This window comes from Babylonia areolata, chromosome 13 (assembly GCF_041734735.1).
Source record: "Babylonia areolata isolate BAREFJ2019XMU chromosome 13, ASM4173473v1, whole genome shotgun sequence".
Lineage (NCBI taxonomy): Eukaryota > Metazoa > Mollusca > Gastropoda > Neogastropoda > Buccinidae > Babylonia > Babylonia areolata.
Genome location: NC_134888.1, coordinates 15,246,141 through 15,256,140, shown reverse-complemented (window position 1 = coordinate 15,256,140; position 10,000 = coordinate 15,246,141). Strand labels below are relative to the sequence as shown.

The following is a 10,000-nucleotide window of genomic DNA, read 5'->3' as shown; positions in this document are numbered from 1 at the left end:
GCGCGCGTGCACCACCTCCTCCTTCCTTCATGAGGAGTTGGGAAATTCCCAGCTCTAGCACTCGTGCTGCTGATGCTGATGGTGCGTGGGTAATGCCATCATTGCGGTACCTGGTACAGCACTACTGTACTTCTCTCCACCCTCCTCCGTCACTCTGTGTGTGTGTGTGTGTGTGTGTGTGTGTGTGTGTGTGTAGTGTGTGTGTGTGTGTGTCGTGTGTGTGTGTGTCGTGTGTGTGTGTGTGTGTGTGTGTGTGTGTGTCGTGTGTGTGTGTGTGTGTGTGTGTGTGTCGTGTGTGTCGTGTGTGTGTGTGTGTGTGTGTGTGTGTGTCGTGTGTGTGTGTAGTGTGTGTGTGTGTGGTGTGTGTGTGTGTGTGTGTGTGTGTGTGTGTGTGTGTGTGGTGTGTGTGTGTGTAGTGTGTGTGTGTGTGTGTGTGTCGTGTGTGTGTGTGTGTGTGTAGTGTGTGTGTGTGTGTGTGTGTAGTGTGTGTGTGTGTGTGTGTATGTGTGTGCACGCCCTGTGACCTACATTTTGGACGAGTTCGCGCGCCATGTGTGTGGGGCGTTCGTTCAACAGACTGGAAATGAAATGATTATTCTCTCTCTCTCTCTCTCTCTCTCTCTCTCTGTGTGTGTGTGTGTGTGTGTGTGTGTGTGTGTGTGTGTGTGTGTGTGTGTGTGTGTGTAGCCTTTTGCATCTATAGATACTACACTGCCGTCAGTTTCGCATTGCATTGAGTTATTTGTCCCAAGGGCCTTACTCCATAATAAGCATCATAACAAAAAAAATTAAATCGAGTTAAGTACTGCCAATCTCACCTGGCACTGTTCAAATCCGTTGTACTCTCAACCCCCCCCCCCCCCCCCCCCCCCCACCCCACCTTTTTTTTTTTCTTCTTGTAATTCATTTTATTCTTGTTGAAAGAGACTGTCTTTCAAACAGAAGTGTGTATCGAAGGGAAACTGTCCACTAAATTCAGCTGGCTAGACGACTGTGTTTTAGAGGAGGGGGATGGGGGGTGGGGGGTGGGGGCTCCCCCCCTCCCCCCCCCCCCCCCTTTAATTTGCAGAATGCTATAGAGGGACTGTCTTCGTTTTAACACAAAGCTCTCATCGAAAGGCTTTTATCACACACAGGTCACACACCACTCATGGATTTGAGGGGGCAAAGGGGGGAGGGGGGGGGGGGGGGGGGGTGCGTGTGTGGATTGGGGGTGAGGCGGAATAAGTGTGTTGGGTACCCGGGCAAAGAGCAGGGAGCGGGATGTGGGTGGATGTGTGTGGGTGGGTGTGGGGGGACGGGCTGTGTGAGTACCTTCAGCCAGTCCCGGTCCCAGTTCGGAATCCAGACAAAGGAGTGAAAGCTCTCCCCCCCCCCCCCCCCCCCCCCGCCCGCCGCCCCCACCCCACCCCTTCTCGCTGCTCTCTTCGCTTTCTCTTGGGCCCCTCCTACCCACCTCACCCCACCCACACCATCAACCCCCCCTACCTCCCACATTTTTTTTTTCTTCAACTTTCCACGTGGTTGCTCAACCGCAAATCCACCTCAGTCAGTCAAGTCAGCGGCCCAAGCAGTTACCTGCCCTGCCGGAGGTCAGCCCCAGATTAAAGCAGTTTACCAGTCACTCGTTGCATGACTGCTCCCAATAAGCGCTGAAAGGGAATCGAGGGCCTCGACAGGCCGCTTGGAAAATTACAGCACACGTGTAAGAGAATGTCGACTGTCCGGGAATCGAGGGGTGGGTGGGGGGGGTGGAGGGTGGAGGGGGAGTATGAGAGGGAGGGGGGCAGGCAAAATCCACAACAACGTTCACGAGTGTATGTAAAAGAAAAAAAAGAAAAAAGAAAAGAAAAAAAAGTGTGTATGAATGCCCAAGAAACAAGAACGAACCAGAAGGTTGATTCTTATCACCACGAAAGACGGACGTCACGGGTGTTTTTTTTTTTTTTTTTTTTTTTTTTATGTATGTATGTGTGTGTGTGTGGTGGAGGGGGGGATATGAAGAAGGGGCATGCAGTGGAAGGGGAATGGGGGGAGGGAGGGGGTGTGTAGGATTGGGCAGGGGATAGGGGAGGGAAAGTGAGGGCAGGGTGTGTGTGTGTGTGTGTGGGGGGGGGGGGGTAAGTTCTTTGTTTTTTTCTCCTTTTTGGAGCGGGTGGGTGTGAGGGGAGAGGGGGGTTGTTGTTCTTTTGTTTTGTTTTGTTGCTGTTGTTCTAAGAAAACACATTACCCTTCCACTACATCCTGCATCCTGTTTGTGGACACACACACACACACACACACACACACACAAACACACACAAACACACACCAAACAAAAACAAGCAAGCAACCAACCAAACAAAAAAAACACAAGCTTTCGTGTGGTGTCAACAACAAAACGCCAGCGCGCACAAGTACAAGAGTCAGTGACCGGTGAGTCAGTCACGTAGCCTGTCGTGCCGCAGGGAAAGTATCCCACGGCCACACCGACACTGAGACACGTGTACGTTGCTGCTGTTGTTGCTGGTGTGAGTGACAAGGGTCTGTATGTGGACAGCGAACGCAACAGTGTGTACAGCAACACCTACCCAACACACTGACCGGCACAAGGTGTAACTAATGCCTGGCCACCCATCGTGTACAGGTGTGACGGGCGCAAATAGCCGAGAGGTTAAAGCGCTGGACTTTCAATCTGAGGGTCCCGGGTTCGAATCTCGGTAACGGCGCCTGGTGGGTATTAAGGGGTGGAGATTTTTTCCAAACTCCCAAGTCGACACATGTGCAGACCTGCTTGTGCCTGAACCCCCTTTGTGTGCCAATGTATACCGCAAGCAGAAGATCAAATAAGCACGTTAAAGATCCTGTAACCCATGTCAACGTTAGGTGGGTTATGGAAAAAAAAAAAAGAACATACCCAGCATGCACCCCTCAACCCCCGAAAACGGAGCATGGCTGCCTACATAGCGGGGGGGTAAAAAACGGTCATACACGCAAAACCCTACTCGTGTACAACGAGTGAACGTGGGAGTTGCAGCCCACGAACGAAGAAGAAGAAGAAGTCGTCTACAGGTCGGTCTGTCTGGAGTGGACTGAAGCACAGAAGCGCCGAGCCACACAACAACAACAGCAACAACAGCAACAAACTATAACAAACAAACAAACAAACAAAAAACACTACCAAGAAACAAGCAACAAACAATGGCATCAACAGCAGCATCAGCATCTTTTTCTTCTTTTTTGGGGAGGTAGGGTGGTGGGGGTGGTGGAGGGTGGGGGGGAGGAGGGGGAGGGGGCGTTTTGTTTGGTTGTTTTTTGTTGTTTTGGGGTGTGTGTTATTTTTTTGTTGATGTTACTGTGTTGGAATGTGTTGTTTGTCAGGAATGGAGATCTATGCGATGGTTAAAGATTTTCAGGAAGTTTTCCATTTCTAGTAAGTTGCTAATAAGTATTGCTAGATACGTCGTAAAGACTACTTGTCAAATATATCATTATTTTGTAAAAATATCGCCGTGGGGGAAAAAAAAACACACCCAACAAAGCCTTCTTTACTGAAACAACTTGTCAACAATTTTAGTGACTGGATATAAAAAGAAAAAAAAAAAACAACCCACACAAACAATACTAAACATATAATGCCATAGCGAAAGCAATTTTACATAAAGGAAGTTGTACCATGCAGTATAATATGCCAGTGTCACTCATATAGGTGAAAAAACCCGGCTGTGACTTGTCACACACACACACACACACACACACACACACACACACACACTTTCCACCTCCAACCCTTACGCCCCCACACAACCATCCTGTTTGTCCATCCCACAATGGTTTTGAAAAAAAAGAAGACAAATAAAAGAGAGAGAAACGTGACATACGCAGCTAAGGAGAGGTGCACAGGTTGACTGAGATGACTCACACACACGCACGCACACACACACACACACACACTCTCTCTCTCTCTCTCTCACGCAGACACATTCAAACGCACACGCAGACACATTCAAACGCACACATACGCACGCACACACACACACACACACACACACATTCAAATAAACACACACACACACACACACACAAACACACAAACACACACAAAAGCAAACATACACATGCATACACACTCTCTCTCTATCACACACACACACATGCACACACGCTCTCTCTATCACACACACACACACACACACACACACACGCACGCACGCACGCACACATGTATACACAAAGCCTTCCTTTCAGAACTTAACATTTTGAACCCACCACCACGCTTTTCAATAGTTCTGGGTGCAGCAAGTTTGGCAATATAATATGAGAGTGGGGGGGGGGGTGGGAGAGCGAATGTGGAGTAGGGGGGGGGTGGGGGTAAGGGGGTGGGGGTGATGAGATGCGGAGGATTTAGAGGTTTGAAGAAGGTGTGTGGGGAGGGCGGAGAGGGGGTGAGGAGGGGGAGGGGAAGGGTGGTAGGCAGATGAATACTTATATAATTATTTGATAGGTGTGGTATTGTATTTAACGACAGCGGGAGGTCGGAAACGAAACGAAACGAAAATTTTATTTTACCATGGTAATGAGATTTTATAAGCAAAACATATTCTTTTCCCCCCCTCCACCCCCCCCCCCCCCCCCTCAAGCCCTGGTGCGAGCCAGTTGCATTGCATTGCTCGGACAGAAGAGCCAAGTATGATAGGTAACCCGCTACTACTTACTAACTGTGTGTCGTACAGAACTGACCAATGGCGTAGTTCGGTCAACGTAGGCATTTTAGTCACGTGTAACTCAGTGTCAAAAAGTTAGAACCAAGCAATGCAACTAGCTGGCTCAGACTTAGTACTGTTAACAAGAAAGATATTATATCAACGACCAGTACTGTTAACAAGAAAGATATATATCAACGACCAGTACTGTTAACAAGAAAGATATATATCAACGACCAGTACTGTTAACAAGAAAGATATTATATCAACGACCAGTACTGTTAACAAGAAAGATATATATATCAACGACCAGTACTGTTAACAAGAAAGATATTATATCAACGACCAGTACTGTTAACAAGAAAGATATTATATCAACGACCAGTACTGTTAACAAGAAAGATATATATCAACGACCAGACTCCACTGAGAATCACTGAGGATGGGCCAGCAGGGAAGTAAGTAGGAAGGGGGGGCCGGGGGGGGGGACTGAAGGGGGAGTAGAGGGGGGGGGGGGGGTAAGATTTTTACGGTCTTGAGGGGCATGAAGGGGGAATAGAAGAAAAGGAGCTTGCTCTGCTGTTGATTTCTTTTTTGGTGTGTGTGTGTGTGTGTGTGTGTGTGTGTGTGTGTGTGTGTGTGTGTGTGTGTGTGTGTTTGTAGCATGTGCGAGAGAGAGAGAGAGAGAGAGAGAGTGTGTGTGTGTGTGTGTGTGTGTTTGTAGTATGTGCGAGAGAGAGAGAGAGAGAGAGAGAGAGAGAGAGAGAGAGAGCGTGTGTGTGTGTGTGTGTGTGTGTGTGTGTGTGTGTGTGTGTGTGTGTGTGTTTGTAGTATGTGCGAGAGAGTGAGAGAGAGAGAGAGAGAGAGAGAGTGTGTGTGTGTGTGTGTGTGTGTGTTTGTAGTATGTGCGAGTGTGTGTGTGTGTGTGTGTGTGTGTGTGTGTGTGTGTGTGTGTGTGTGTGTGTGTACTGTGAATGTCTGACATTCAGGGCCAGTCATCCATCGATCTAATTTCATGATTCAACATCGTGATTCAACCCAAACTTTTCAACAGTTTCAAATGAATAACAGTTCTCAGTGAAACACCCTCTCTGTGACTCTATTTATCTGTCAATCTATCTTCCTATCTATCTCAGTAAAACTGAAATCACGTCTGATTCCCACCCACCGTGCGCCCCCGGAAAGAAAATCTTATGCAACAAAAAGCGCGTTAAACGTCGACAGCGCACGAGTGAGAAAAAAAATAGATAGATAGACAGTGTGTGTGTGTGTGTGTGTGTGTGTGTGTGTGTGTGTGTGTGATCATGGAAAGAGTGAGAAAGAGATAGATCATGGAAAGAGAGAAAGAGAGAGAGAAAAATATCTTGCAAAGAGAAAGGAAAACATCATGGAAAGAGAGAGAGGGGGAGGGAGAGAGAGAAGGAGAGACAGAAAGAGAGTGAGAGAGAGAGAGAGAGATCATGGAAAGAGACATATAATGGAGAGAGAGACAGACAGACAGAGACAGACAGAGACAGAGAGACAGAGAGAGGAGAGAGAGACAGAGACAGAGACAGAGATGGTTTATTCAATTGAGGCCGTAGCCCCATATGAATACACACACACACACACACACAATGAACCGAAACATATGCTGCGCGTGCGCGCATGAACACACACACACACACACACACACACACACACACACACACACACACACAGCTTCCTACTGTGCATCAAAACAAACACAACCCAAAGATCATGAACAAAAACCGGAAAAGTTGAGTTGACCCGATCACACACACACACACACACACACACACACATACGTGCGCGCACGCACGAACACACACACACACACACACACACACACACACACAGAGCAGACCTGGGAAAACCCACATCCTTGACTCAGTATTGATACAATAATATTGACCCCCTGCTTCTTCCTCTGTGGCTGTTTTATGGGCTCCAGTGAAGTTCTGACCTACATCCACAGCACCCTGAATGAATGAATGAATGAAACACACACACACACACACACACACACACATGCGCGCGCGCGCATACACAGACACTCGAACAAAGTCAACCTCTGTGTGTGTGTGCGTGCGTGTGTTTGTGTGTGTGTGTGTGTGTGTGTGCGTGCGCGCGCGCGTTCGTCTGTGTACGCGCGCGAATCAATGTGTGTGTGTGTGTGTGCGCGCGCGCACGTGTATGTGTGTGTGAGTGTGAGCGACTGTTTGTGCGCACCCGCAGAATGTCATCATTTAAATGTGTACGCAGTGTATATATATATATGTTTGTAGCTGTGAAAGAGAGAGAGAGAGAGAGAGAGAGAGAGAGAGAGAGAGAGACAGACAGACAGACAGACAGACAGACAGATAGAGGGAAAGACAGAGACTGAGAGAAAGAGAGAGACAGAGAGAAAGAGAGAGAAACAGGCAGAGACAAAATAGAGGAAAAGACAGAGACAGACAGAGAGAATGAGAGAGACAGAGACAGAGACAAAGACAGAGTGGAGGAAGGAGGACGGGAGGAGGGGGAGGAGAGAAACAAAGGGCTCGACAAAGAGACAGAGATGGCGGAATAGTAAACAGAACAGAGCGGAAGTCACTGTGTCAGTCACAGACACACAACAGCGATTCGCGAGCACCCAGTTCACCGTCATGAAGAGTTGCGTGCTGCACGAGCTGCACACACACACACACACACACTCACACACACACTCACACACACACACACACACACACACACACACACACACACATTCGCGCACGTTCGCCTCGCGACTGGCACACACACACACACACACACACACACACACAGCAGTAGGGAGTGGAGTGCGTATTTGTGGTATAGAAAGTGCCTGCTTGAGGAAGAGAGCGAGAAAGTGGAAAAACCCACCAGGGCAGCCATGTGTGTGTGTGTGTGTGTGTGTGTGTGTTGTGTGTGTGTGTGTGTGTTTCGTACTTTCTGATCAAGCCTCGTGTGGAGTGGTTGTGGCAGAGGCGGTCTCTCTCTCTACCCCTCTCTCTCACTCACTCTCTCTCTCCCTCCCTCTCTCTCTCTCTCTCTCTCGCTACGGGAGATGTATGGATGCTTGAGCTGATCAATTTGGTGTCAGGGAAAGAAGAGACAGACAGTGTGAATCACTACGGTGACATCTCGGGTCTGAGTTGGAAACCCTTGCTGCTGTGTGTACACGTATATCTATCTATCTATGTATCTATCTATGTATCTATCTATGTATCTATCTATATATATATATATGTATGTATGTATGTATGTACGTACCACCCACCACCACAAGTGCAGGACTGACTGTTGTTTGATTGAACAGTTGCTTCGTCCCCTCTCACCCTCGACCCCCACCTTCCTTCCTCCTCCTGTATCCACCCCGCACACCCCCACCCCCGCTTACCCACTACTACCCCTACCACTTACCCCCATGTTTCTCATTCACTCACTACACATCCACCCCCTCTGTTTTTTATTATTATTATTTCATATGTATATATATATATATATATTTTTTTTTTTTTTTTTTCATACTGTTCATACTGAGAGTGAGATATGGATACGGAGAGAGAGAGAGAGAGAGAGAGTGTGTGTGTGTGTGTGTTGGCCAGGCTCATGATGATGTGTGGTTGGTTTCCACCACAGTCTGTTTTGGTTTGGTTTATTCGATATATATATATTTTTTTTTCTCAAATGAATTTTTCAGTTTTTTATTTTATTTCTTAATGTTGTTTCTGTGTAACATGGCCAGGCTAAACTGGTTGTGACGTGGTTAGATACGATAGCTTTTTCGTTTGTATTGGTTCTTCTTCTTCTCCTTGTTTTTGTTGTAAAATCGCACACACACACACACACACACACACACACACACACACACACACACACACAGACCCCTCCCCACCGCCTCCATACGCACACACACACAACATACGACACTCTGCGTATGTGACGATTGTTCTTCTTCTCTAGACTTATACATTCCTTTATCGTAATGTGGAAAAAAAAGAAAAAAAAAAAAAGAGTGGATATAAATCAGTTGATATCTGGGTTCAAGCTGCCACACCCAGCTGCAAATCGCTAACGCTACTCGAGATTGGGAAAAAAAAAAAAAAAAAAAAAAAAAAACCAACTGAAGGTGGGCACTTTTCCTGACCTTGACCCACTCGTCAAGGACACTGAGACAAGAGTTCTCTAACAAAAAAAAAGAAAAAAAAAAGAGTAATCTGACAATCAAGAACATCCGTACAACAACTATACTTTACAATGTCATTCAAGTTAGTCAAACGGATTGAAGACAACCGAGTAAGGTTGTCAGTCAAACTTTAGCGAGTGAGTGAGTGAGTGGGTGAGTGAGTTTTTAGATTTGGTTTTTATCTTAAATGACGGGAGACGGATCAAACAATGCCATGCCATCAATATTTCCTACAGGAAAGTTCTTTTTAAAAGAAAAAAACCCCAGACGTATCCAGTAAAACACAACGCTCAATCGGTAAAAAAAAAAACACCCAAAAAACCCAAAACAAACAAACAAACAAACAAAAGAAACAAACAAAAACCTATCATCTGCATGGGTCTGAAGTGGTACCACACAGTCGAACTGTGACCTTGACCCTTGACCTGGCTGAACTGCTCAACTGACTGTCAACAGGAAGATCTGAACCAAGGGAAACCCTCAACGGTACACCCCTGCCCCCATGTCATTCAAGTTTCATCATAGCCAAACTGAAATTTAATGATTTTCGAGAAATCTGCAAGGAAATGTATACGAGACGTTTCCTTGACTGGACGTTGTGATCCAAGGCCAAAATTTGTCTGTAACGTCAAGCGTAATCATCAGTGACTGACACGGTTTTTAGAGTTAGAAGTGACATCTGATTAGTCGGATGATCCCATCCCCACTTTAATTTTGGTCCTGTGGTGCAGGTTTGATTAAATGCTACATACATTCTAATGTCCACGCGGATGACACGTGCATGCACGCGTGCGCACGCCACCATTGTGAACACAACAGTACTCACATGTGACAATGTTCTGAGATAGGGAGAGAGAGAGAGAAACACAACACACACACACACACACACACACACACACACAGAGCGAGAGAGAAAGAGAGAGAGGGGGGAGGAGAGAGACAGAAAGAACGAGAGAGAGCGGAGAGAGACAGAGACAGAGAAGACAGAAAGAAAGAGAGAGGGAGAAAGAGACAGAGAGAAGGACAGACAGACAGACAGACAGACAGAGACACATACACAGACAGACACAGAGAGCAAGAGACAGAGAAAGGGGAGAGACAGAGACAGAGTCGGAGACAGACGCAC

The 10,000-nt window shown here is 47.0% G+C and overlaps 1 protein-coding gene across 3 annotated transcripts in view; it reads right to left on the bottom strand.

Annotated features, from left to right (window-relative positions):
* Positions 1 to 10,000, bottom strand: part of LOC143289087 (uncharacterized) — a 95,575-nt gene that overhangs the window by 9,027 nt on the left and 76,548 nt on the right. The gene's annotated exons all lie outside the window — the stretch shown is intronic.